This window comes from Panthera pardus, unplaced genomic scaffold (assembly GCF_024362965.1).
Source record: "Panthera pardus isolate Hobbes unplaced genomic scaffold, ASM2436296v1 HiC_scaffold_7, whole genome shotgun sequence".
Classification (NCBI taxonomy): domain Eukaryota; kingdom Metazoa; phylum Chordata; class Mammalia; order Carnivora; family Felidae; genus Panthera; species Panthera pardus.
Window position 1 is genome coordinate 54165284 of NW_026527002.1, and position 26594 is coordinate 54191877.

Below are 26594 nucleotides of genomic sequence, written 5' to 3' on the forward strand. Positions count from 1 at the left end.
GAAGAAACAAATCCCGCCTCTCCCAATAAATTGTCCACAGTCACAGCACATCCTTAAAAATACTGTTGAAAATTCTAAAATAAGAAAGTGGTATCATAGGAATAGGCATAGTCAGGCAGTAAATTTATTGAGTACCCACTGTAAATCTGACACTTTTTTAGATGCTGGGAATGCAGTGGTGAACAAAACAGATTGCATTCTTCCCTGAAATAATTGATAGTCTTTCTAAAGGAGAGAGTCAGATAAAAGATGTGTGAACAAACAAGATTATTGCAGGCAGGCACTGATAAATGTTTAAAAGAAGTTAAAGGTAATAATGCCAAGGCTTTTGGTCTGAATAACTGAGTGGACGGGGGTGGAAGGGGCAGGATGTGGTCATGATGGAGATGGGAGACTTAATTAGTTCTGTTTTGGTCATATTAAATGTCAGATAATGATGAGGCATCCGCATGGAGCTATGGAATGGAAGTCCAAGCTCAAAGGAGAGGTCCAGGCTGGAGATAAACATTTCAGAGTCTTTATCTCGTAGTTTACCTCCAAGCCATGGATTTCAAAAAAAAAAGTGACTAATCTGTTTTTATGTAAAACGTTTTCTTGGTCAGGTTGTGGTGTGAGCAAGGTGATTCAAACACGTCTTAGCTTGTCCACTCAAAGTAAAGCCACCCAAAGCTGCTCAGCCATAGGGTAGCAGACCATCACCATAGCAACAGTGTCCTGTCAAAGGGGGTAGGGAATCTTTTCTCATTTTGAGGCTAGAGTCATGTCTACCATTTTAAAATGAAAGTGTTCATGACCACACAGTTATTCCTTTTATTAAGGCCCAAATGTATGCCTCAATTCCATTTCAGTAACTGTTGTGATGAGAAGAGACTAGAAGCTCCTCTGCAGAAATGGATTTTCATTAGTACATTATGTGTCCAAATAACCCCAACTTCTGAGCTGAACTTACATGATAATGGCTTCCTATTTCTATGTTAAGACATATATACAAAACCTTCACTCCATTTAGATTTTCTTATCAAAATTATCTTAGCAGCCTATTTTGCTTATTTTTTAATTTTTATGGGGTGTTAGAAAATTTTTCTTTCAATGCTTTCACAATAATTGTTATTTATTACTCTGGTAACAGTTGCTGTAATGTGCCAAAGGAAGTTGTTCTTGGGTAAATAGTCTTTTAGAGGAAGAAATAATGAGGCTAGAGATGATTGATTTCAAGTATAGTGTTTCTCAAGGTGAAGTCTGTGATTAAAAAAAGGACCTTAAACCCCCAAATATCCAGGTTTCACACTGACTTAATGTTCTACCTTTAGAGAATAATTTCTGTTTATCCAGCTCTGGATTTTCTTTGTAGTTCTGTTTAATTTTTTAAAGTAAAATTATACATACATATTATAGAAAATTTAAAAAATGAAAAAAGCACCAAGAAGAAAAACATCATTTGTAATTTCCCACTCAAAGATAAATACTAATCATATTTGTGTGCATGTTATTCCCATATAACTTTTCAAATAAAATAGAAGCATACTGAAGGTACTGTCTTGTTGAATAATAGCTTACTCTGGGCACAATGTAGAAAATTTAGAAAATATCTAAGTGCAAAATCCCAGAAAATGATAATTACTTATTATCCTATTATCTGAGGGAAACATTAGTACAAATATTCCTGCATTTGAAATGAATATATGTATTTTATATGCACACATATGTATGATATATGTATATATATTCTATTAAAGTGGGATTTCCTATTTTGCAATTTAATTTTTCCTCAGAATGTCACACATGATTTTGTCTATAATTATTCTGCTACACAGTTATTTTAACAACTTTATAGTATTATACGGCCACATAATGTAGTTGTCTGCTAAAATATAGATACTTATGAGGTGCCTGGGTGGCTCAGTTAGTTAAATGTCTGACTTAGGCTCAGGTCATGATCTCACAGTTTGTGAGTCTGAGCCCTGCATTGGGATCTGTGCTGACAGCTCAGAGCCTGGAGCCTGCTTCAGATTCTGTGTCTCCCTCTCTCTCTGCCTTTCCCCCCACTCACACTCTGTCTCTCTCTCTCTCTCTCTCTCTCAAAAATAAATAAACACAATGGGGCGCCTGGGTGGCTCAGTCGGTTAAGTGTCCAACTTCGGCTCAGGTCATGATCTCACGGCTCATGAGTTCGAGCCCCGCATCGGGCTCTGTGCTGACAGCTCAGAGCCTGGAGCCTGTTTCAGATTCTGTGTCTCCTCTCTCTCTCTGACCCTCCCCCGTTCATGCTTTGTCTCTCTCTGTCTCAAAGTAAATAAACGTTAACATAAATAAATAAATAAGTAAATAAATAAATAAATAAATAAATAAACACTAAACAAATTTTAAATATAGATACTCATGCATATTGCCATAATTTCATGCAAGGGAGTAGGTTCATATCAAATTAAAATGAATGTCTTTAACAATTTTATGCAAGGTAAATCCGGATGGTAAGGTTATTAAGGTAGTTGGTAAAGGAAAAATAACTAGCAAATGAGCAAGTTTGTAAGATATGGGTATGAAAGGATTAGGGTAGCGCTTCCCCCCAGCTTGCTGATGATGCATATATGGGCATAGGGGTGTGATAAAGGCATTTTACTGCCATTCAGCTATAGTTATAAAGGTTGTTCTAAAGGTATTGAACAATGTTAAAGCACTAGTGTATTTGCACATTATGATTATATACACCAGCATTGGTACAGATACAGGAGCAGATATAGGTATAGAATATCATCACCAACTTGATGAGGTTTATGGAAATTAATGTTTTCAGTTTACAGAATGCTTTAAACTGGCACTGAACATAGAGGACTGGATGGAAGAATACCCTATAAGTATTCATTCTTTTGGGGACCAGCAGACCAGGAACCAGGTTCCTACATTTTATGCAGCCTATGTGGCTCTTTGAAAGAGTTAATAATGCATTTCATAGTGAAGTGCATGGACCAGTACTTGCATCAGGGATATTTTGGAGCTTATTAAAAATTCAGATTTCTGGAGCTCACTCTAAACCAAATAAATGAAATTCTCACATTTAACGCACTTCCCAGGTGATTTGTATGGAATTCAGATTATTAGAATGATTGGGCATTAATTTAGGGAACTAAGATAAAATGCCTGTGAGTTCCTTAGCATTAGGGATTGTTTTTTTCTTATTTGTATTTCTGGCACCTAGCACAGTGCCTGGCCCATGGGAAGTGATAGTTATACACACACACACACACACACACACACACACACACACACACACACACACATTTTTGCTTTTAGAGAGAGAATGTGTGTGTGGAAGCAGGAGAAGGGGCAGAGAGAGAAAGAGAGAGAATCCCAAGCAGACTCCACACTGTCAGCTCAGAGCCAGCAGTGGAGCTCGATCTCAAGAACTGTGAGATTGTGACCTGAGCCGAAATCAAGAGTTGGATGCTCAACCATCTGAGCTACCAAGGTGCCCTGATAGTTATATATTTATTACATTGATTATTTGGCTTAATACTTGTAATGCTGTAATAAGTTCTTGTATTGTACTATAACATTTTTCTTCAAAATGTCTTTTTTTTTTAGTTTGTTTAATTATTTTGAGACAGTGTATGTGCCTGCATGAGCAGGGGAGGGGCAGGGAACGAGGGAGAGAGAGAATCCCAAGCAGGCTCCATGCTGTCAGCACAGAGCCCAACACAGGCTCCATCTCACCAAAGGTGCAATCATGACCTGAGCCAAAATTAAGAAGAGTCAGATGCTCAACTGACTGAGCCACCCAGGTGCCCCTCTTCAGAACATCTTGTAATAACTTTTCAAACCACTTTCATAATCTCAGTGATTGCACCTTATATACAATAGGAACTTAATGATTGTTGATTACATGAATGAGTAAAATAATGCGTGGTAACACTTTATCACTCTTACCTCAGAGCAGTGTGCCACCCCTAATTACTTGGGATACTGACTTTTGTCCCTGAAGGTTATCACAGCTGAGAGTCAAACCCTCTGTGTTCAGTATCTGCCACAATTTCCACATGACCATGGATGAGCAACTGCTAATCCCTACTGACTTGGGCCTTGTAATCTATAAATAAAGAAAATTGCAGAGATTCAATGAGATAATACGCATGGGGATACTTTGAAATAAGTAAAGTGCTTTGCAAATATAAGTTATTATTCTTATTTTCTCCATCAAGGTCATCTTCATCAAGAACTTTCCACCTGCCTCAGGTCTTGGGAGAGCCAATCACTGCCCATTTATATGTGGTAAGCTTGGGACAAGAGTATATTTAAGAAATTTGTGAATGTGAGATCCTTGAGTGTCAGGAGTGGCAAATAAGTTGACCCATGTCCACCATTTCACCTCTGGTATCTACAGCCAATGTCACGAAAGAATTATAGTCCTCTAAAAAAAAAAGAAGAATTATAGACCTCTTGTTCTTATGTGCTCAGAAGTTCCCTCCCAGACTTTCTCAACCCAGTGTCACAGGCAACCCCTGTGATTAATTGTCATTGACCCTTCAGTAGAACCTATTTGCCATCTCTAATGTAGGATAAATTTATATACAAGTATGCATGTATTAGATTTGAGTTTTGCATATATTTCTTAAAGATATGAGATTACATTGTATGTATGAAGGATGTGGGGGTTGTATATACATATTGTGTGTATATATGTGTAGATAGAGATGTACATATTATTTGTGACATAATATTGAGTCTGATATGAATGTATGTGTATGTGTAAAATAAAGAGAAACCAAGAAGATATTAAGGTCATCTTTTTAGCTAGGCTTTAGCATTAAAAATTCACAATAAAGTCTTCTGAAAGAAGTAAGAACAATATAAAGATTACATAGGTCTCCCTGCTGTCAGCAAGTGTTATAGTCAGCCTCTCAGGCCCCAGAACCAGATTTTCTTTTTTATTGCTGGGGAGATTCCAGCTGGAGTCTTATTGGGGAGATCCCAGCTGGAGTCAGAATATGAGCATGAAGCATTTGGATAAAATAATTTTACAATGGGATAACTGGAGTTTAGTGTCCTGTAGTGGAAATACCAGTAGTCCTTTGGAATAATGTCCCAGCTATATCTCTTAGCTGCTTGCTCAAGTATTTCATGTCCTAAATGAATTCTTTCCTTCAACAAAAATCAGTTCACTTATAAGCACCTACTAGTATGCCAGCCAGTGCTAGATGCTAGATCAAAAACCCTGATCCCCCAAAGTTTAGATTAAATCATTCTATGTGCTCCAATAGCGCTTTTAATTTCTGCTCTCAAAAAACCTATCACATTGTGGGATAATTACCTGTATCTCCCACTGAAGTATAGACTCCCATAAGAAAGGACTGATTCACTATTGTATTTCTATTGGTAAACCAGGGGCTGGCAACCTTTCTCTGTATAGAGTCATCTAATGAACATTTTAGGATATTCAGACTGTACGTTCTCGTCTGTCTCAATGACTCAATTTGTCAATGTAGTGAGAAAGCAGACATAGACAATATAAAATTGAATGGATGTGACTCTGTTGCAATAAAACTTTATTCACAAAAGCAGGTGGGTTAAAATTTGTTCTCTGTTGCTTGGCATGTGGTCAGAGCTCAATGGATTTTTAGTGGTAGTAGTAGTAGTAGTGCTATGTTAATTTTGTTGAATTCATAATAAAATTCTAATGAAATACAATGTTCGCTTTCATGGATCTTACATTCTCCTGAAGACTAAACAATTGCAACAGAGTATGAAGAGTCCATGGACCGTGGGTGGTGTCTTATGGAAGCCCAGAGAACAGGCATCCTGTGAAACTAGGGGAGTAGATTAGAAAAGGCTTTCTGGAAGAGATAGATCCAGAATTCTATTTTGAAGAAAACATAGAAGATAGAGAAGACAAAAGGTAGAAAGGCTGTTCTAAGCTAAGAGAAGAGCACCAGTACTAATGCAGAGCAGCACAGAAGTCCATGACACATATGGAGAGCTGCAGGTGGTTCATTCTGGGAATCTTGACTATGGAAGATGGTGTTGCAGTTTGCTTCCTCCACCTGTGTGCTAACCTCCTTGTCTATTTCCCTTTGGGACCCATTCCATCCTTTGTTTCTTTGTTCTCTTTCTCTTACTGGTTCTTTCACCTTGGCAGATAAACATGCCCAACTATTTTCTTTATCTAAAACTACTATTTCCATCTCTACTGTTGCCACTACCACCACCATCACCGCCTGCATCATCACTTAAACCACTGCCCCCACTGCCACCAGCATCTTCACCACCACTATCTCTGCCACCTCTAGCATCTTCATCACCTCCAAGACCACCACTGCTACGAGCACCTTCATATCTGTCATCTGCACCATCACTTCTGCCACCTCCTTCACCACCTCCGCCACCATCACCGCCATCGCCATATCCACAATGAAACTTTCCTTCAGTCTTCCGTCCCTCTAAGTCAGTCATGACATCTCCCTATTTCACAGACAACCTTCTTGAAAGAGTACTATACACTTGCTTTTTTTTCTCTTTGACATTCTCATTTACTATTCAGCCAACCACAACCTGGTTTCATTTCTCATCACCCCATTGAAATTATTTGAAATAAAGTCACTACTTGCCATGATCATCGTATTGCCATTCTCAGTGGACTCTTTGGCCCTTAACTTAGTTGACCTCTCCATGGCATTTGATTCTGTTTGAGTTTTGTAATGCTAAAATGTTTAGTTGCCTCCTGATTTTTTATCCTTTTCTTTTCAGTTTTCTCTAAGGGCCACCATCATCTAGTTACCCGTTACATTTGGGCATTTCCTTGGCTGTCCACTGATTTCAAAATCATTAGCCAACTGTGTGTAACCTCTCCTACTTGGTTCCTACATCCAGTGAGTAGGAGCAAGGCAGTTGGCTGCAAGGGAGTGAGAAAACCTGGGCACCGATGTGTTTGGCATAGCTGCTGAGGGAAATGAGAAAAAGAGTTGGCTAAGATGTGCTGGCCAGGGCAGGGAGCCCAGTGGAAGTTGCAGATCTTAAATTTGTAATGTCTTGAAACCACTCAGTGGTATGTTATTTCCACCATGCTAAGAATAGGAAAAAAATTGATTTGATGGATATTCGTCTAGAAAAAGAGATAAAGTCCCTAAATAAATTTCCTTACGATCTTCACTGGGACTGTTCCCTAAACTGACATCATATCCTCAAACAACTGAGAGTGTAGGGCTATCAAAAAATAGTAATCTCTAACTATTTTGTAGTTAAATCAACACATCCTTCTTATATGACGTGATAACTCTTTATTCTACCCTTTCTTCATTTTCAGAGATGTAAGGTTTATATTTATTTTTTTTAAATAATATGGAATAAAGTTAGATCTGTCTATAGCCCTTGATGTAATCTTTGTAGACTTTAAGATGATTTTTTTTTAATACTGAATCCTGGAACAGGCAGAATACATTTTGATGTAAACATTTGGAGCTATCCCCCTGAAAAGGGGCTCCCCTGTATTTTTAGGACTGGTCTAAACCAGTTCATTCTTAACCAGAATCCTTACTTGACAATGCATGGATATTTGCAAGTCTGAATTCGTATGTGTTATTTGGTTTTCTATTTCATGTTGCATTTTCTGTTGCAGATCTTTGAATATACTACTTAAAATTGTTAGAAGTCAGAGGGAATTATATTTTGGACAAAATCCAAACATTTTAACATGGCTTTTCATTAGAGGTCCCAGTCTGTCTTTCCACCTGCAGCTTTTCTAACCTCACAACATATGCTCTAGCCATATTGAATTACTTCTGAATCTTCAAACATGCCTTGCCCTCTCTTACCATCTCATCCTTGTGCATGCTACCCATTCACAGTAGATTATGTTCCCTCTGACTTATTTCTGTGAACTTCGCAAAGCTTCATATTGGGACATCTTTCCTGACACCCTAATGTTAATTGTATCATAGGACTTCATGAATCACATTGTAATAATTCCATTTTTGTTACTCTTACTAGACAATGAAATCCTTGGAGATCTGTTTTTGTCCCAACATCCAGTACCTAGCACAGGGACTTGACAATTGAAGGCATTCAATAATTGATATTTGGCTGAATGAATGAATGAATGAATGAATGAAGTTACTCTTTGTGTTCCATTTTTCTTTTTAAATCACATTACTGTGACATTTTCAATCATTAGTCACAGCTTCTTGAATATAAAATTATGTTTTAGTAATATTTAATATAAATATTGTTTCTGAGTGTTTTTGTGTCTTTGTAGTTGTTTAGTATTATTCACCAGCGATCTTGTTCTATTCCTGCTCTCCTAGGCTTTACCTCCTCTATTATCATGCATTTACTTGCTTCTGCCTGCAGGCCTAGACTGACTTGTACTGCAGCAGGAAGTATAGAAGGCTTCCTGCCAGGGACTGAAGGTTGCCTTAAGATCAAACTCTCCTTTTTGCTGGTACCTGGTATCTTTTCTTCTGCTCATCCTGCTTGTAGATTATCTTGTTGCTAACCTGCCTTGGCTTTTGACCATCTGCCTTGCCTTCTAGCTTTGAGAATCTTCAGTTCTTCTATGCTTTCTTGTCTCTTTACTCACCAGCTGTTTGCTCTGACCTTCCATTGCAGGCATTGATTTTTCCTTTTCTTCTTGGTTTCTGATTTTACTGTAACATCTGACCTCTGACTTATTTGTGTGTTTGAATTATGGACTAAGCAGTATGGTTGCTATTTTATCACCTCACTTAGATCCTTTACTTTGAATATACCTAGACTTTCCTGGTCTTAGATGCATGCATTATTATCTTGAGCTAACAGCCTGGCTCTGTACAAGAATGCTGTTCCTATTTCTTCATGTTGACTTTGGAAATTGAGGCACAGGGGTTTATAAACTCCAAGTCAACTACTGTGCTATTTATGGTCTGTAAACAAAACATATAATCTAATGAATCTGAAAGTGGTGTTTAATCTGTGACATACTAAGTAGCCTTAATTGTGGCCGTGCATCAGAATTACTTGTAGAACTTACAGTATGTTCAGGTGCTTGGGCCCTCCCACAGAGGCATTGAATCAGTATCTTGAGGTGGAACCTCAGCATATATATTTTTGAAAGTTTCTTGATTTATTTTAATGGACACCATGGATTGAAATTGAGCAGCACTGCTACACTAATGATTACTCTAGATGTTGTACATTAGCTATGACAATGAGGATCTCAGATGTTAGAGGACTAATAAAAGTCAACGTTATCCATTGCTCACTGTATGCATCTAATTTCCCATGTAATTAATCTTCCAATCAACACTATGCACTAGGTACTATCTACATAGAGGGTTATTAAACTTAAATTTGAGAGATGTTAACTTAGTAGACGAAGGTTACATAGCTAATTGCAGAGTTAGAGATTCTTACACTTAGACATTGTGCTATATGGGATACCAATGGCGCATTGATTGTGTGTCATCGTAAACAATATATTGTAACTGTTATTAATCCATCAGTTTACTACTAGAGTTAATATGTTCAAAACAAATCTGATCATTTTATTACCTTGCTTGAGGATTCCTATAGTCTCCTCATTGCTGACAAGATAAAGTAAATTTTCTTTGCCATGATATAAAATATCAATCCATTTTCCAACTCCCTCTCCAATTCTATCTTCTCTGTCATTTCCTCTATACATTGGTCATGCTATATTTCCCACCATTTTTGTAACACATCAAACTCTGAAACAATGAAATACCTTTGTAATTGGGATTTGAGACTCCTTTGAAGAGGAAATCAGTTCTTTCCAAATTCTGAAATGACTAAAGGGTCATAGGAGTCAAGGATGGATAGATCAGCTTTATTATGAGTAAAGCAGACTAGGAAGAGGCAACCTGGATCCAGTGTCTTGAATTGAGCCTACCCAGCTGGTCATGGATGAAGCAGCTGGATAAGTGCTGGCGTCCCACAGAGATGGGGAATCCAGGAGCTGGCAGACCACACCCCTGCTTCCTGTTGGAAGTGAGCACATGAACTGAGGCTTCCCAGTGTCATCAGTCCCACAGTCCCATCAGCCATAATTTCATCTAGGGTGGAATGAGTGAGAAGTCAAAGGAGTCTTTCCAAGATCTCTAAGAAGATTGAAGTCCTGTTTATGACTTGAAACAAGAACTTGGAAAGAGAGAGTGGAAGATTCCCCCTATACTTTTCATGTGTAGTTTCCCTTGCTTTGAGTGGCCTCCTCTGCCTTCACCACCAGCTCATGTATTGCTTCTTTGAAACTTTCTTATTTTTATAATGTATAACATGTGACTCCCTCTCTAGCCATAGCATTCAGTTCATACCTCTTTTATGATACAATTATCCCATAGCATATGCACTTATATGCTTGTCCATTCCAAGGACTGTGAGCTTTTCTGAGGCAGGACCCTTGTCTCATTCATTCTTATAACCCCCAGTGCTAAGCACAGTGCCTGGAACATTGTGTTCATTCTTCACAGATATTAAGAGTATTCCAAGGTATGGCCACTCCAAGTTGCCCTGCTCTCTAGAGGTGGCCTACAGTTATTTAGCTTCTTTATCTGTGCCTAGTACAGTGCCTGGAACACAGCACTTGGGACATCACACCATAAAGGTTGAGTGAATGATTTAGTTACAGCAGATCATTTCATACGGTGAAATTTATTGGCTGCCATTTTGTTTTGAGGTGTTGGACTTTTTTGGGGGGGCATTTTTTTAAAGTTTTTATTTAAATTCAATGTAGTATTAGTTTCAGGTATCCAATATAGTGATTCAGTACTTCCATACGTCACCCGGTGCTCATCATGACAAGTGCCCTCCTTGAACCCTATCACCTGTTTAAACCAATCCTCCTTCCACCTCACCTCTCTTTTGGTAATCATGAATTCTCTATAGTTAAGAGTCTGTTCCTTGATTTGCCTCTCTTTCCCTCACCCCCCCTCCCGCCCTTTGCTTATTTCTCTTGTTTCTTAAATTCCACATATGAGTGAAATCATATGAAATTTATCTTTCTCTGACTGACTTATTTTGCTTAGCATCATAATCTAGCTCCATCCATGTCATTGAAAATGGCAGGTTTTCATTCATTTTATGGCTGAATAATATACTGTGTGTGTGTGTGTGTGTGTGTGTGTGTGTGTGTGTGTGTATACATAACATCTTTATGCATTCACCAATTGATGGACACTTGGGCTTCTTTCATAATTTGGCTATTATAGATACTGCTTCTATTCACATAGGGGTTCATATGCCCTTTGAATTAGTGTTTTTGCATTCTTTGGGTCAAGTACATAGTAGTGCAATTGCTGGACATAGGGTATTTCTATTTTTAACTTATTTAAGGAACCTCCATACTTTTCTCCAGAGTGACTGCACCAGTTTGCATTCCCACCAACAATGAAAGACGGTTCCCTTTTCTCCACATTTTGTTGTTTCTTGTGTGATTTTAGCCATTCTGACAGGTATTGGGTAATAATATCTCATGGTAGTTTTGATTTACATTTCTCTGATGATGAGTAATGATGAACATTTTTTCATGTGTCTATTGGCCATCTGGATGTCTTCTTTGGGGAAATGTCTATTCATGTCTTCTGCTCATTTATTAACTGGATTATTTGCTTTTTGGATGTTGAGTTTTAGAAGTTCTTTCTGTATTTTGGATATACTAACCCTTTATTGGATAGATCATTTGTGCAGAAGCTTTTTATTTTGATATAGTTACAATAGTTTGTTTTGCTTTTGTTTCCCTTGTCTCAGACATATCTAGCAAGAAGCTGCTATGGTCAACGTGAAAGAAGTTACTGCCAATGTTCTCTTGTAGGAGTGTTATGGTTTTAGTTCTCACATTGAGGTCTTTCATCCATTTTGAATTTATTTTTGTGTATGGTGTAAGAAAGTGGTCCATTTTCATTCTTTTGCTTGTTGTGGTCCAGTTTTCCCAATACTGTTTATTGAAGAGACAGCCTTTCTGCCATTGGATATGCTTTCTTGTTTCATCAAAGATTAATTGACCATATAATGATGAGTCCATTTTAGGGTTTTCTATTTTGTTGCATTGATCTATATGTCTGTTTTTGTGCCAAGAGTGTTGGACTTTTAATAGTAAAAGATGTATATTTTGAGAATGGACCAAATATGGATAAAATCAATCAAATGTTACCTTGGAACAAATAAAAAAAAACCCACTTAAATATTAATGAAAAGCTACTGAATTGTGAATCTGTAAAATTCCATGGGCTGTACAGGATTAGTCTTGTAAAATATAGTCACATGCTTTCAAAAGTGCTATTTATCATGCTATATAACTGATGTGAATGGTCACATATATACTAGACATGAACTCATGGGAGATTTATTCATTTGTAAAGCCCACATTCTATTAAATGGAAGCATTAAACTTTTTTTCGAATTACTTATGTCATCTTATTATTTTCACAGTCCAGCATTACAGCTTTGCTCATGTTCTTTCAGACTGGTACTTTATTTGAAAAGTTCTGGGGTGCCTGGGTAGTTCAGTTGGTTAAGCATTTGACTTCGGCTCAGGTCATGATCCAATTTCTTAGGTTTCAGGAAATAAATTTAAATAAAAGTCCCTATTAGGTGTTGTCATGTGAAATAATAAAATTAAACAAATATTGGCATGGAATTTGTAATTATGTTTCTGAGCCTGTGAATCAATTTAATTCATCCCCTGGTCCTTGGAACTAGTTGATGAAATCACTGAAGATAGTAGGTCAGCATGCTTATACTTTATATTTGCCCCTCTAGACACAGACTCTGGAAGCTGGAAGCAAATTTCTTTTCTTTTCCCAGAAAATTTCATTGTATTTTCCTTCATACCATGCTAACCCTTTACTGAAGAAAATAAACCTAATATGAGAATATTTTCTTGAATTTGTTAAATGTGAGAGAATGTAGGTAATGCACAGTGCCTAATATGTGGGTGATGATAAATTATTGTTGCTAGTCCTGCTTCACAGGATATTTCTCTTCCAGTGTTTAGTTCCACAACCTCCTAGGGGCAGTGACCCTGTCTTATTAGCCTTTGTATTGTTTGCATCACCTCCACGGCCCCTTGCACATTGAGATACAATAAATTTTGGTGAACAAATGAGTCCATCAGTTGATTAAAGAGAGAATTGAATGGGGCAACATGTGTGAAAACGGCTTGCAAATTAGAAAATGCTGTTCTAGTAGGAGATTACTATTATTTGTTATGTTGAGTAATTTTTAAAAGTTTTTGAAATATGATGACATTCAGAAAGGTGTCAGATCATAAGTGTGAATTTCTAAAAAGTGAACAAACCCAAGTAACCAGCCCCCAAATAGAAACAAACCAACATCCCAGAAGCCTCTTTATGGTCCCTTCCAGTCACTATCTCCTCCCAGACGTAACTACTATCCCGACTTCTAACATGATTGATCATTCTGCCTGTTTTTGAATATCATAAAATTGAATCATACAGATTATATTCTTTTTGCTTACTTCTGCTCAATATTGTGAGATTCATTCATATCTTAAGATGTAGTTTATTCATTCTCATTGCCATATAGTATCCTTTGGTGTGAATGTATTTTAATTTGTTTATCCTTTTTACTGCAGAGGGACTTGGTTGTTTCCAGTTTTTGATTCGTCTGAATAGTGCAATAATGTTCTTCTAAATGTCTTATGGTAAAGATAAGTACATATTTCTTTTGACTATAGTATACTTAGAAGAGGAATTGCCTCTGGGTATAGACATATTCAGCTTTAGCTGATGCTGTCAAACCATTTGCCAAAGAATTTATACCTATTTACACTGCTATTAGCAACGTAGGAGAGTTCCAGTTGCTCTTCATCCTAGACAAGACTTGATACTTGTCTGGCTTGTTCATGTTAGCCATTCTGGTGGGTGTCTGGTGGTATTCCAATGTGTTTAATTTGTATTCCTGTGATACTAATGAAAACAAAGACCTTTTTTTTATTGGCCATTTGGCTATTCTCTCTTATGAAGTGCCTGTCCAAGATTTTGCATTTTTTAATGGGGTTTTCTTCTTTAAAAAAAATTCACAGGGCGCCTGGGTGGCTCAGTCAGTTGGGCATCCGGCTTCAACTTTGGCTCAGGTCACGATCTCACGGTCTGTGAGTTTGAGCCCCGTGTTGGGTTCTGTGCTGACAGCTCAGAGCTTGGAGCCTGCTTCAGATTCTGTGTCTGCCTCTCTCTCTGCCCCTCCCCCCACTGGCGCCCTGTGTGTCTCTCTCTCTCTCAAAAATAAATAAACATAAATAAAAAAATTTTAAAAATTCTGTAACAGTTCTTTGTATATTCTAGATATGGGTTCTTTGTCAGATATGAGTATGGCAATTATCTTTTAGGTGAACAGTTTTAACCTGCAGTCCATTTAGAGTAAAGCCACTCCATAGCACCAACTACGGGTGGTGTCAACTTGAAATCTACTCCAATTTCTTGAGTAGATTTCACCAGATACCAGTGCCAGGGCCTCATTCCTGAACAACTGAATCAGAGTCTCTGAGGATAGGGACTAGCTCTACATGTTGTCCATCATTGTATCTCCAGTGCTGAATAAACAGTATTCTTGATATTGAAACAGATATTTAAAATTTTATCTTTAGTTCAAGATTCATTCTTCTGCAAACAGTATACAATATAATTTGAATGCATTTTTTTCACATGGTTAAAGTAAATTACATCATTTATAGAATTTGATAAATAGGGAAAGATAAAAATTTATCTTGCATGTTTGCTTTGTGTTCCTGATTATAATAAAACAAACCTTCTAACAGAATGTTTAATGATATCCTCATATAAAATGGAAGAGTCATTTAAAATTACTTTTTTTCCTATTCCTCATAAAATGATATCATGATTTAAAACAGTTTAAGGGGGATTATGCAATTTTATATTCTAGCAAAGAAGGTTATGGTGCAAAATCAGTTGGGGTTTGTTTCTCTGGAGGGGCAAATGGGTAGAAATTAAAAGTCTGTAGGTTGTGGCTCATGATTAAGAATTTGAGGAGAGGGGCGCCTGGGTGGATGAGTCCATTAAGCGTCTGACTCTTGGGCTCAGCTCAGGTCATGATCTTGCAGTTTGTGAGTTCAAGCATCACATCAGGCTCTGCACTGACAGCCTGGAGCTTGCTTGGGATTCTCTGTCTCCCTCTCTCTGCCCCTCCCCCCACCTGCCCTCTATCTCTCTCTCTCAAAATAAATATATAAACATTAAAAAAAATAAAAAGAATTTGAGGAGAGAGCTGCCCAACAATGCAAAGGACTCCTTTCAGGAGGCCTTGAAAGACCCATTAAGAAGAGTAATCACATGGAGTTTGAATTTCCATTCAAATGGAAATTTCTACAGTAAGTCAGATTAGATGACCTTTAACAATGCCTTGCACCTTTGTATCCTATATGTTTTTTGCAATGTAAGACACTTAATATGGGGCAAACACACGTCTTCCCAACCCCATTTCTCTTGATACTCTTGCCTTGTATGCAGAGTCATGCACTGACCTTAGGTTTTTGGAAGTCACCCTTTGAAGGAGTTTTCACTGAAAAGATACCTAACTGTTATTGATTTAGCTGAGAGGTTCTTATTAGACTTCCGTCTTCCTTTCGCATTTATTTTTGCTCTATATTTTTAGGGACCTCCCTCAGCTAGATTCAAGATGTTCTGTGAAATGAAAATGTAGCCGAATGGAAAGCAAGATTGACAGTGAGAATCCTCAATCTGCCATTTATAAAGGATAATTTGTTCAACATTAAATATAAAAAGCTCTGCCTGATGGTTGCATTATAACCAGTGGGGTGTCTTGTCAACCAACGTGCTGGGAAGCAGGTTTATACAACTCACTCCTTTCAATAATTATTGCCTTTTAAGTGAGAGCATCCAAGCATGTTAAATGAGACTTAGTTCATAATTGTCAGATATTAGTATAATGGATTCAGCTAAAAGGATTTTAGACATTTGGGCCAATTTGGCCCTCTGTTCTAGAAGCTGCATGTGGCACGGTATGAACCTGCCTCTTGAAGTTGGAGAGAGGACAATGTGAATGACTGACTACCTGGCTTTAGTTTTGACTATTTCCTGACTCTTTTCCCACCCAATCCTGCATCACTGCATTGAAGCAGGCCTACCTCTAACAGACAGAAACACATGTAGTAAGTTATTGACTCTAGGATGCACTAAAATCAGAGCTTAATTCTCAGGCTGAAAACCCACAATCAAAAATATTTTCATTTGGCTTCTTAGCTTGCATTCCCAAGTGTTACATGGGATTTGTTAGGCAGTTTTTAGTCTTATGTCAGGAAGAGAGCTGTGCTGAATTCCTAGGATGTGTCCTGAACTGCAGCATATTGTACCAGTCCCTACAACCAGCATATTGTACCAGTCTAATTGTGACAATTAAACAAAAATTGTCAGTATTTGGAAATATGTCTCTGTTTACAAACCGAGACTTGGACAAGTTTTCCAAAGGCCTCACATATGACCCTGACTGTACTATTTCACCTCCCCCCACATTGTCTTTGCCATTGTCTCACAGTCCAGCTGCATCAAGAGGGATAATGTTCCATTCAGTGCCTTCAGATTAAAATATACATAAGAGTTTTGAACCAGCAGGGTGAGAAAATGGAAAGAGTTAACAAAGATTCTAATTAAGAGCTAAACAGTGTACATAGATAGTCTGCTTAGGCAGCAAGGGAATATTTCTCATAGCCTCAGAGATGGAAATGGGATAATTGCTAAGAAAAATGGGTCCATCTAACCTATTATCCCTTATTTCTGCCAAATTCTAGCAGCTTCCTTAACCCTTTCTTTATGACCACTTGACAACCTAGCAGAAGGCAAGAGCTCTTCCTGCAACGTTGAGCTTGATTGCTTACAATCTTCTGCCCCTAGGGGTTCTCCCCCCCACCCTTGATTAGGAGAAATGGCCCCCTGCTCATCCTGTCAAGACTACCCGGCTGCACAGTGAATGGGGGAGAAATCTCATTTTGGAGACAAGCATTTTCTGTGAACTCTATTAAGCAACAAAGCAGTCAGGCTTTCACGGGGGTCACATTTCCAGGATATAATCACCAACTTCTTGGGTGCAATATAAGGCCCCTGCCGGAGTCCACTCTTTCCATGTTCGTCAATGTGATTATTTCACGATAACAGCTTTCTCAAGGGAGTCAGAGATGCATTCTGCACATTTTAATGAGCCTGTCATCCGGCCTCAATTTTTTCCCCCTTACTCTTTATTTCTTTTCTGATTCCTTTCTTTCATGTTGTGAGCCACATGTATTTGGGAGGCCAAGAGGACACAGAAATTTTAAATGTCATCCAGCATAGATGAAAATCCATTGTCTTCCCTTCTTGAAATTTAGCAATATTGCAGGGTTTTTTTTTTCTTTAATTCTATAAGGTTAAAAATATTCTGTATCTGGGTTCTGAGAAAAAATAATGTATAATAGTCACGGAATTTCAGTATTTTCCTAGGTAAAGAATAATGTTATTTTTCATGAAAAATTGAAACATGTTAAGTACAATTATAATAAAGAGCATTATGACAAATATCCCTGTGTAATAAAAGATTTCAGAGTCATACCCAAAGACCCAGCAAATTCAAGATTCCATAGTTATAGTTTTACTAGAATTTATTAAAAGAGCTAGATGATCTGTATATAGACACAGCGGTTTTAATGCTAACATTTTAATGTTTAGGTGTTATTTATTTGGTAGCAAATACTGAATTTGGGATCCATAAAAATTTGGTTTTGATTTTTAAGAACAGGAAAAAAAGAAAGAGTAGATTAAGGCTGGTCAAAATATTTGATTTCATTTCTGTTTTCATACCATCTCATATTTTCTAAATTTATACTTAATTTTCAATATGTTTAATTATTTTTCTCACACTAGACTTTGTTTTTTTAATAACTAAATATATCCTGAGGTTTTCTGTAAAAGGATAGTAGAGTAGAATTTGATTTTATAAATGTTTACCTTGAGATTTGCTATGTAAAGAATATGGATTGGAGTATATTTTAGTGAGTTTCAACTAGCCATTGATGGTTTTTTTTCTTCTAGTTTTTTCAGATGGCTTTTGTTAATGAATGATGTCTGTGACTAATGCTCCCTGTAGCTTTACCTACTTAAATTAATCTGGCTCTTTATCCTTTGTAAACATATTTATGATCTGCTTCAATCAGATTTTCTGAAAACAAAGGAAAGTATTCTCCCTCTTTTCTCAGGAGGCTTACAATGATATGCATTGAACTAATCCAGTTGGATTAATATGATTATTTTTGTGTGTATATGCAAAAGGGCATTGATTGCTCAATAACATATGAGAAAAGAGTGATGACTATTTTCCTGCCAGCTTTGTTGCATCTGGAACCGGGGGGAGAAGTTCTCTGTGGGCCAAGAACCTATGTGGCTGCTAGCTCTAAGACTTTTTCTTAGGAGCGGTGCTCTCCTTCTGGAACCAAGGATACATTCCCCAATTCAGACAAAGAAGATGCATTGGCTCACCTTCACTTATACCCTTTTTCTATCAGTGATGAGGGGCTGTTAGGCACAAACTTATGCTCCCACTTGGCCACCAGGTGACAGAACTGAGGCCTGGGTATCAAGGCCAGTTGCCCTCTGTCTGAGCCTGGATATGGCTCCATGAAGTTATCCCTCAAACAACTTCATGTGTGTGTGTTTTGGTCTGTTTTGGCTGCTACAAGGAAGTATCTTAAAGTATCTTAGACTGGGTGGCTTATAAACAACAGAAACTTATTTCTCATAGTTCTGGAGGATAGGAAGTCCAAGATTAAGGTGCTGGTATGGTTGCACTCTGTTAAGAATCTTCTTCCTGGTCCATAGCAGATACCTTCTTACTTACTCCACCTACTTAGGGGTAGAGGCTTGGGATCTCTGTGGTTTCTTTAAGAGTGCTGAATTCCATTCAGGAGGACTCCACCTTCATGACCTAATCGCCTCTTAAAGACCTGCCTCCTGATACCATCACCTTTGGGGGTTAGATAGCAGTGTGCTTCCTTCCTCTGCTCTCTCTCTACTCACCGGAATTCTCAAAGCTCCTGTCAGGGGCACCTGGGTGGTTCAGTCAGTTAAGCATCTGACTCTTGATTTCAGCTCAGATCGTGATCTCATGAGTTTGTGAGTTTGAGCCCCACGTTACACTCTGTATGGACAGTGTGGAACCTGCTTGGGATTCTCTCTCCTTCTCTTTGCCCTACGCCCCTCCTTGAAAATAAATAAACTAAAAACAAAATCTCCTGTCTTCGTTCTCCTCTCTTTTCATTATACATAAACTCCCAAGTAATTTCACCAACGCCATGGTTTTCATCATCTCCTGTTGACTCTGAAAAATATATCACCAGCCTGGATCCTCTCCTGATATCCAGACTCAAATATTCAACACTCTATTGGATATTTTCATTTGAACATATTGGTTCCTCAAAACTATCAAGTTCCAAGATAAACTAAGTATCTTTATTCTCAAAAGTTCTTTTGTGTTTCTTATCTGAGGGAGTGATACCACCCAATTGCCAAAAATGGAGCAGTAATGTATTCTTTCCTCTTGTCATTTCTCACAGTCTAGGTCACTAAAATCTATAAATTTCCTCTCTTAAATATCTCAGATATTATATATATCAGTTGCTGAATTCATGTATGATTTTGTGAAGAAGGGAAGTGAATAGATAGTGTTTTTCTTAGATGTGATATATACTCTGTAGGTTGGGTTAGACACTGAACATATTAACATTCCCATTTTTCTTCTTTTTGCATAGCTTTTGTGAATACAGTTTTAAGACTATAAATTATATTACTTTGAGTAAGATACACCATTTACCTATTGTTGTTATATTCCCTGCATCAATTTATTGTTCCACTAACATTATATGAAAGTGTTCACTCTTTCAATCCTAAATACTATCAGTTTTTAACAATCTGATGGGCAAAATGCTATACTTCATTCTCTTAAAGTCATATTTTCATGATTACCAATAACTTCCAGCATTTTCATGCATATATTATAGTTTTCTGTTTTTTTATGTGAATTAAAACATATATTTTACATCAATTACCTGTTTTCATGATTTGTTCATGATAACGTAATAAAATTTAAATATTTCTACTGAGTTGGAGGAGCTTTTTATGTGTTAAGCATATGAACCTTTTCTGGGATGGGGGTAAAAGGTTTTCCTTTTACTCTGCCACATGCCTCTTAAGGATATTTATGTTATCTTTGTCATCCAGAAATATTTTGCACATAGGTTTTTTAATAGAAGTAGAGCTGAAATATGTTGTATTAGTTTCAGGTGTACAATACAGTGATTTGACAGTTACATACATTATACTATGCTCATCATGACAATCGTTAAACCATCTGTCACCGTACAATATTGCTAACTATATTCCCTTTGCTGTACTTTCCATGCCTGTGACTTGTTTATCTTCTGACTGGAGTATGTAGTTTGACTGTGGTCTCCCGGTCTTTTCCTTTATGCCCCCACAACATTGTCTAATTAGTCTCTCTTTCATGGTCCTCTTGCCTTCCTCTGGGCTCCAGGTTATTCCAGAGATATCTTTCACAACACAAATCAGCCTGTTACTTCTTGCTTAAAATCCTTCGGTGGCCTCCCATTGTCTACACTGATTTTAAAGTACATATTGATTTTCGTACAGCAAAACAGATCTTTCGTGATCTGGTACCTTGCTGCCTTTCTGACTCACAGCCTCTCGCTCATCCCTACCAACCACATGAACCCACCAATGTTCACATATGCCACGTGTAGAGCTCATGTCATAGTCCCCTTTGTCTGGAATGCCTTTCCTCTTTCCTTGTCCTCTTAGGGATTTCCTACTTATCCTTTCAGGCTCAAGCACAGTTGATTATTCCTTTCTTTATGCTACCATATGATGTATATTCCTCTCTTGTACTGTTTTCCCCATTTTTGCTATAATAGTGTATCTGTAGTCTTATTTACTTAACAGCCTTCTTTCACATATATCCATTCTTAACTTAAATAAAACTATTCAGAAAGGAAATGTTTGATCTCTACAGTAAATGGACATGCAGTGCTTTTTGCGATAGCTATGAGAAAACATAAAAATAAAAATATAACTACTACAAAAATCTAACAATTGCCCATGTGAAATCAATGAGCATCAGTGGCAATGCACATGTTACCTTTTGGAGCACACTGCTTAATTGTACAACTTACCAAATTATCCAAAGATTTATAGACCATGGTACAATTATGGCTTACAAAAAGATATAAATTTAAAAGAGTTTAGACAAATTTTTAAATAATCACATTTTTTTCTAGTTATCACCATAATAAAAAGCATTACTCTTAACCTTGTGCAAATGGAGTAAGTCTTGGTTGACTATACCTCAACTGAATTCTAAACAGAGTGTGGTGGAAACCCTTAACAGTGTTTCTTAGCCCATCTTTCCTCTGGCCTTTGTTTTAATTCAGGAGGGAAAGTATTAAATACAGATAAAAGGAAATGAGATCAGCAGGGCAATGAAAATGGGATGTTGTGCCTTAGGGGGCAGATGTCGTAGTGGAAAACTCTGTCAGGCTGAGTTTGTTAGATTATATGGTAGGATGAATGTGAACTTGGAATAAAACACAGAATTATATTTAGATTTGAGAATGGTCAAGGACTATTGCTAGGCTAGACTTAATTACATGTGTCATTTGACTTTGTGGCACTCTATACTCACAAAAATCTCCAAGGGATGCCTTATTTATCTTAAAAGTTTAAATATACAATTCACATTGCTTTACATTATTCTCTTTTGTTCTTTTCATTGTAGTTGCTGATTTGTGCATTTATCAGAAATGCGGGAGCAGTAGTCTAGTTTCAAATGCTTTGATTTGTTGAAAATGAGTCAACATAAAAGCTGAACGTTTAATAAATTGAGAGCTGAAAACAAAGAAAATTATTATTTAAAACTTTTCAAATTTGTTACATTTCACATCCCAGGATTTCAAAGTACCAGTTTTTTACTAAATGCATAAAAGTGCTGCCGATACTAGAAATTTCAGAGAGAATAGTAAGCCTTAACTGGTAGTATAAAAATAGAACTTCGTGACCAGTAATGAAAGGGTGTTTATTTCTCTGAAATGTATAATTTTAGTTGTTCCTTTTCAAATTACAACCGGATACAAAAACCTTTTCATTCAGAAAGGATGTTATTAAGTTTTCCTTAAAAAAAAAAAGACCTGAAAGATGAATGCAATAGCTTATTAACATGATTCTATATTTTAATGAGATGAAGTTACTGTTTAATTATTTATCCTTTGTGTTGATTTTATTACTATTCACCGTTCGTGATCTTAGGTTGTGATAAAGGCATTTATTTTAGACAATGCTGAAATTGCACTCATGAGTCCATGAGCTATTGGACTGATAATGGTGTCCTTTTGTTCTGTTATCCCATCTGCGATTTCAGTTTTTCTAGACTTCTAGCTGGACTTGGAGATCACATGCCGTTGAGGCTTCCCTTCCTTCACTGAAAGCTGTCTGACATCCTCAGTGGTCTTGTTGAGTCTCCCATGACTGCTCTGTCACAGAGGCCAGTGGGGGCACTTCAGGGGGCCATCATCCCTGTCCCCCAAATTATACACAACACAACGGTGTGTTTTTTTCCTTAGAGAGGAGTTCCGTAGCTTCCAGAAGATTCTTGAAGCGTCCATTAATTTTAAAAAGTTTGAAAACTATTCCTGTAATACCTCATTTTGTTGTCATTTAGAGTCCTAGAGCAACTCTTTCCACATTGTTTGACTCTAAATCTTTTTTTTTTTTTTAATTTTTTTTAACGTTTATTTATTTTTGAGACAGAGAGAGAGCATGAACGGGGGAGGAGCAGAGAGAGGGAGACACAGAATCGGAAGCAGGCTCCAGGCTCTGGGCCATCAGCCCAGAGCCCGACGCGGGGCTCGAACTCACGGACCGTGAGATCGTGACCTGAGCTGAAGTCGGACACTCAACCAACTGAGCCACCCAGGGACCCCGACTCTAAATCTTTTGATGGTGATATTGATCAAATTTCTTTTTTTAACATATTATGATATAATACATACAACTTAATATTTATCACTTTAACCATTTGTAAGTACATCATTCAGTGTCATTAAATATATTCACAATGTTGTGTAACTATCATTACTAGCTATATCAAACACACTTTCATCTTTCCTAATAAAAACTCTGTACCCATTAAACAAAACTCCCTCCCCACGCCCCAGACCTTGTTAATTTCTATTCTACTTTCCGTCTCTATGAATTTTTTCAGTTCTAGCTAGACATCCCATATAAGTGGAATCGTACAATATTTGTCTTTCTGTGTCTGGCTTATTTCACTAAACCTAATATTTTCAAGGTCCATCTATGTTGTTAACATATATCAAATTTCATTCATTTCTATGGGTGAATAGTATTCTTTTATGTGTATATACCACATTTTGTAATTCATTCATCATTGATGGACACTTGGGTCATTTCCATCTTTTAGCTATTATGGATAATGCTGCTGTGAACATGGGTATACAAATATCTATTCACGTCCTTACCTTCAGTTATTCTGGAATAATTCCTAGGAGTGGAATTGTAGGGTAGACCTCTTTTTATTAGATTAAAAATCTAAAATTAGTTTCTTCTTTTCACCATCAAGAAAAGTTTTTGCCACACTATTCAAAGTCCATTGTTATTCCCTAATCAATTTGCTGTATGTAAGTTCTCTGATATGAATCCACCTGAGTAGTTAACACCCCAGTGTTGTCTTGTCATACACTTGAAAACAAAATTCATCAAAGAAGAAGATAGTTTCTTTACAAGTTTATAGTTTCCCTTCAGTATAGATTCTGTAGATCCTGTTCTCTTGCACCATGCATGACACAGAGAATATTTTACTTCATGACCAAGATATCCTAGACATATTTCCATACAGGTTTCAGAATTCATTTTGCAAATTACTTGGAATGGCACCTTTCACCAACGAACAGGAATAGAAAATAAAGACACATCATTTCCCTTGTGGAAATGATTATTCTGGACACGGTGCTAATTTGCCAACGCTGAAAAAGTCAGTTTTGTTTATAAAGACCTTGACATATCCACAGAATTGAGAATTTTAAGTAAATATCATGAGCTTGTGTTTGCTGGTCCTTGGGGTAATCACTTAATTCAAGTTCCTCCAGAGTTCTTTATCCTTAGAAATCATATTAAAAGAATGACATTAGCAAGGTGTTGGAAGATAGGAGAAAAAAAAATCAAAGATGGATTTATAGTTGGAGCTCAGACTGAGGGATTCATTTTCATAGAGGTATTTTGTCATTTCTCCTAAACTCACCCTTATGTCCATCAGAGAGGCAATAGAGAGGGAATGGAAATATTCCTCTGAGACTCACAGTTAATTATCCTAAATAATGTGGTAGGGGCTGCCTGTTAATGGGAATGGAAATCAAGTAATCTGGGGAACCTGCAGTGCCCACATCACCTCTCACGCTTCGTGCTGTCAGATGTGCTCCAGATTAGTTTATGTTCTTTAGATTTGCCCATATTCTGGAGAACAACAGAAACACAGAATTGAAGCTTTTGGAGGTGTTCTTATTCATGTGTTTGAATACTCTCCATATCTCTGCCAGGTGGATTTCTGGATCCCAGAATTGTTCAGACAGAGCAATATAGGGTGATGGTTCAAAGCGCCCCCCATGTGGGGAGTCAGGCCCATTTGGAGCTGATTTCCAGCCCTGCCACTTATTAGTTGTGAGCCTTAGATAAGTCACTTAAACATCTGAGTCTCAGTTTCCTCACCGTAACACATTTTTAGAAACTTTTTTTTTAATGTTTATTTATTTTTGAGAGAGACAGAGTGTGAACGGGGGAGGGGCAGAGAGAGGGAGCCACAGAATCTGAAGCAGGCTCCAGCCTCCAAGCTATCAGCACAGAGCCCAACGTGGGGCTCAGACTCACAGACCGTGAGATCATGACCTGTGCCGAAGTCAGATGCTCAACCGACTGAGCTACCCAGGCACCCCTACCGTAACACATTTTTAATAACACCTTGCATGATTGTTAAGAGAACCAAGTAGAATAAAATTTGTAAGTTCCTACCATTACTGAATGGCCTCTTTGTTCTCATCACAGTAGTGAGTACCTTGCATACATGTTGTCCCTTGTTGGAACAATAAATAGGCCAGTATCATGTAGGCCTTGAGTTATCACTCAGGCGGATTACTCCAAGAGTTTCTCAAACAGCATCAAATCACACCTCACCCCCACCTTCAAATCATTCTCCAAAATGTGTTTGCAGTGACACTTGAAGGAGTTTGATCATCTTGTTTCCCTACTTGAAATAAATCAGTATCATCTTATCACCATCAGGACTATGTTTACTTGCCTGCTGGCCAGACTCAAATGTCACTTCTAGATTCCTTCCTGGATACCTGCACATAACGTCACTGCAAGCTTACCTGATCGCCGTAGACACAGAGCTCTGGCTCCCAGTGAGCAAGAAGTCTCTTTCATTTTCTGTATGAAAACACCAAGCATCTATCCTGGCCTTCAGTAGCTCTCAACTAATATTTACCGAATCAATGACTAAATGCATGTCAGTCCTTTGAGAGTAATTAGCATGTCTCCCCCTGTCTCTTGCTCTTAACTTTTTCTTCACATTAAACCAGAGACACATATCTAGTTACCCTTATTAATATACCTCAGTGGACCCAGCTGCCCACAGGATCAGTCCAAGCTTGGCTTATGACTCAGCTGCTAAATTGAACACATGGGTTCATCTCTCCTAAAAAAACATTGACATCATGGTAGAACGTACAAAGGGTGAGGCAGTCTCACAAATACAGAGACCTGGAATAGGGATATCAGCAAACCAAAAATTTTCACCCAATTTCTGGGTGACTCAGAATGCATGGGTTCACATTGCTGGTTAAAGCAGAAAAGAGGGACTCCCGGCTCAATGTATGTAGAATGAAACAAGCGTAAGGTAAACTGGGTTTTGTGTGTGTGTATGTGTGTGTGATAAATCTATCAGATTAAGCAGCAGGAGGAGGGGCAGAATCAGATGACCGAGGTCACTAAAAACTGAGGACCAGCAGCTCCTGTTTACCCCTCCCTCTTCCTCTGCTGCTGCATGTGCAGTGCTGGCATTTGCCCATTGATTGTCTTTCCCAAACGATTTCCCTGCCTTCATGATTTATACAGATTCTCTCCAGTGAACTCCTTTTATTCTTCAGAATGCCACGTGCACATCTTGGGAGTTCTGGGGAGAGTTGGGAGGTCCACAACCCCTTGGGATTCCTTCTATTAGAATGCTTAACGCATGATGTTACAATGTCTGTAGCTGCTATCCTCATGGACTACAAGCTTCTTGAAGAAAGGAATTGTATCTTATTCATATTGTATTTCAGAGCCTGGTCTTATGCTTGCAATAGTGTAGGTCTTCAATAAATGTTGGGTGGAAGAATGAATGAATGACCAGGACAATGTTCTGTGCTTCTTACAGATCTGGCCTCCCTTTGCAGATTATGCTACAGTTGGTTTATAGTTTTCCAGATACAGTCTGAGTATACGTAGGGTTAGGCAGGGAGTGGGCAAGTTGCCCAA

General features: G+C 37.7%; 1 protein-coding gene across 1 annotated transcript in view; it reads left to right on the forward strand.

Moving 5' to 3' along the window:
- LOC109278064 (translation initiation factor IF-2-like) overlaps positions 1-26594 on the forward strand; it is a 48447-nt gene that overhangs the window by 4314 nt on the left and 17539 nt on the right. The window contains exon 2 of the mRNA XM_019468088.2: positions 4197-4266. The gene's annotated coding sequence lies outside the window, so the exon portion shown is untranslated. The remainder of the gene's footprint in view (positions 1-4196; positions 4267-26594) is intronic.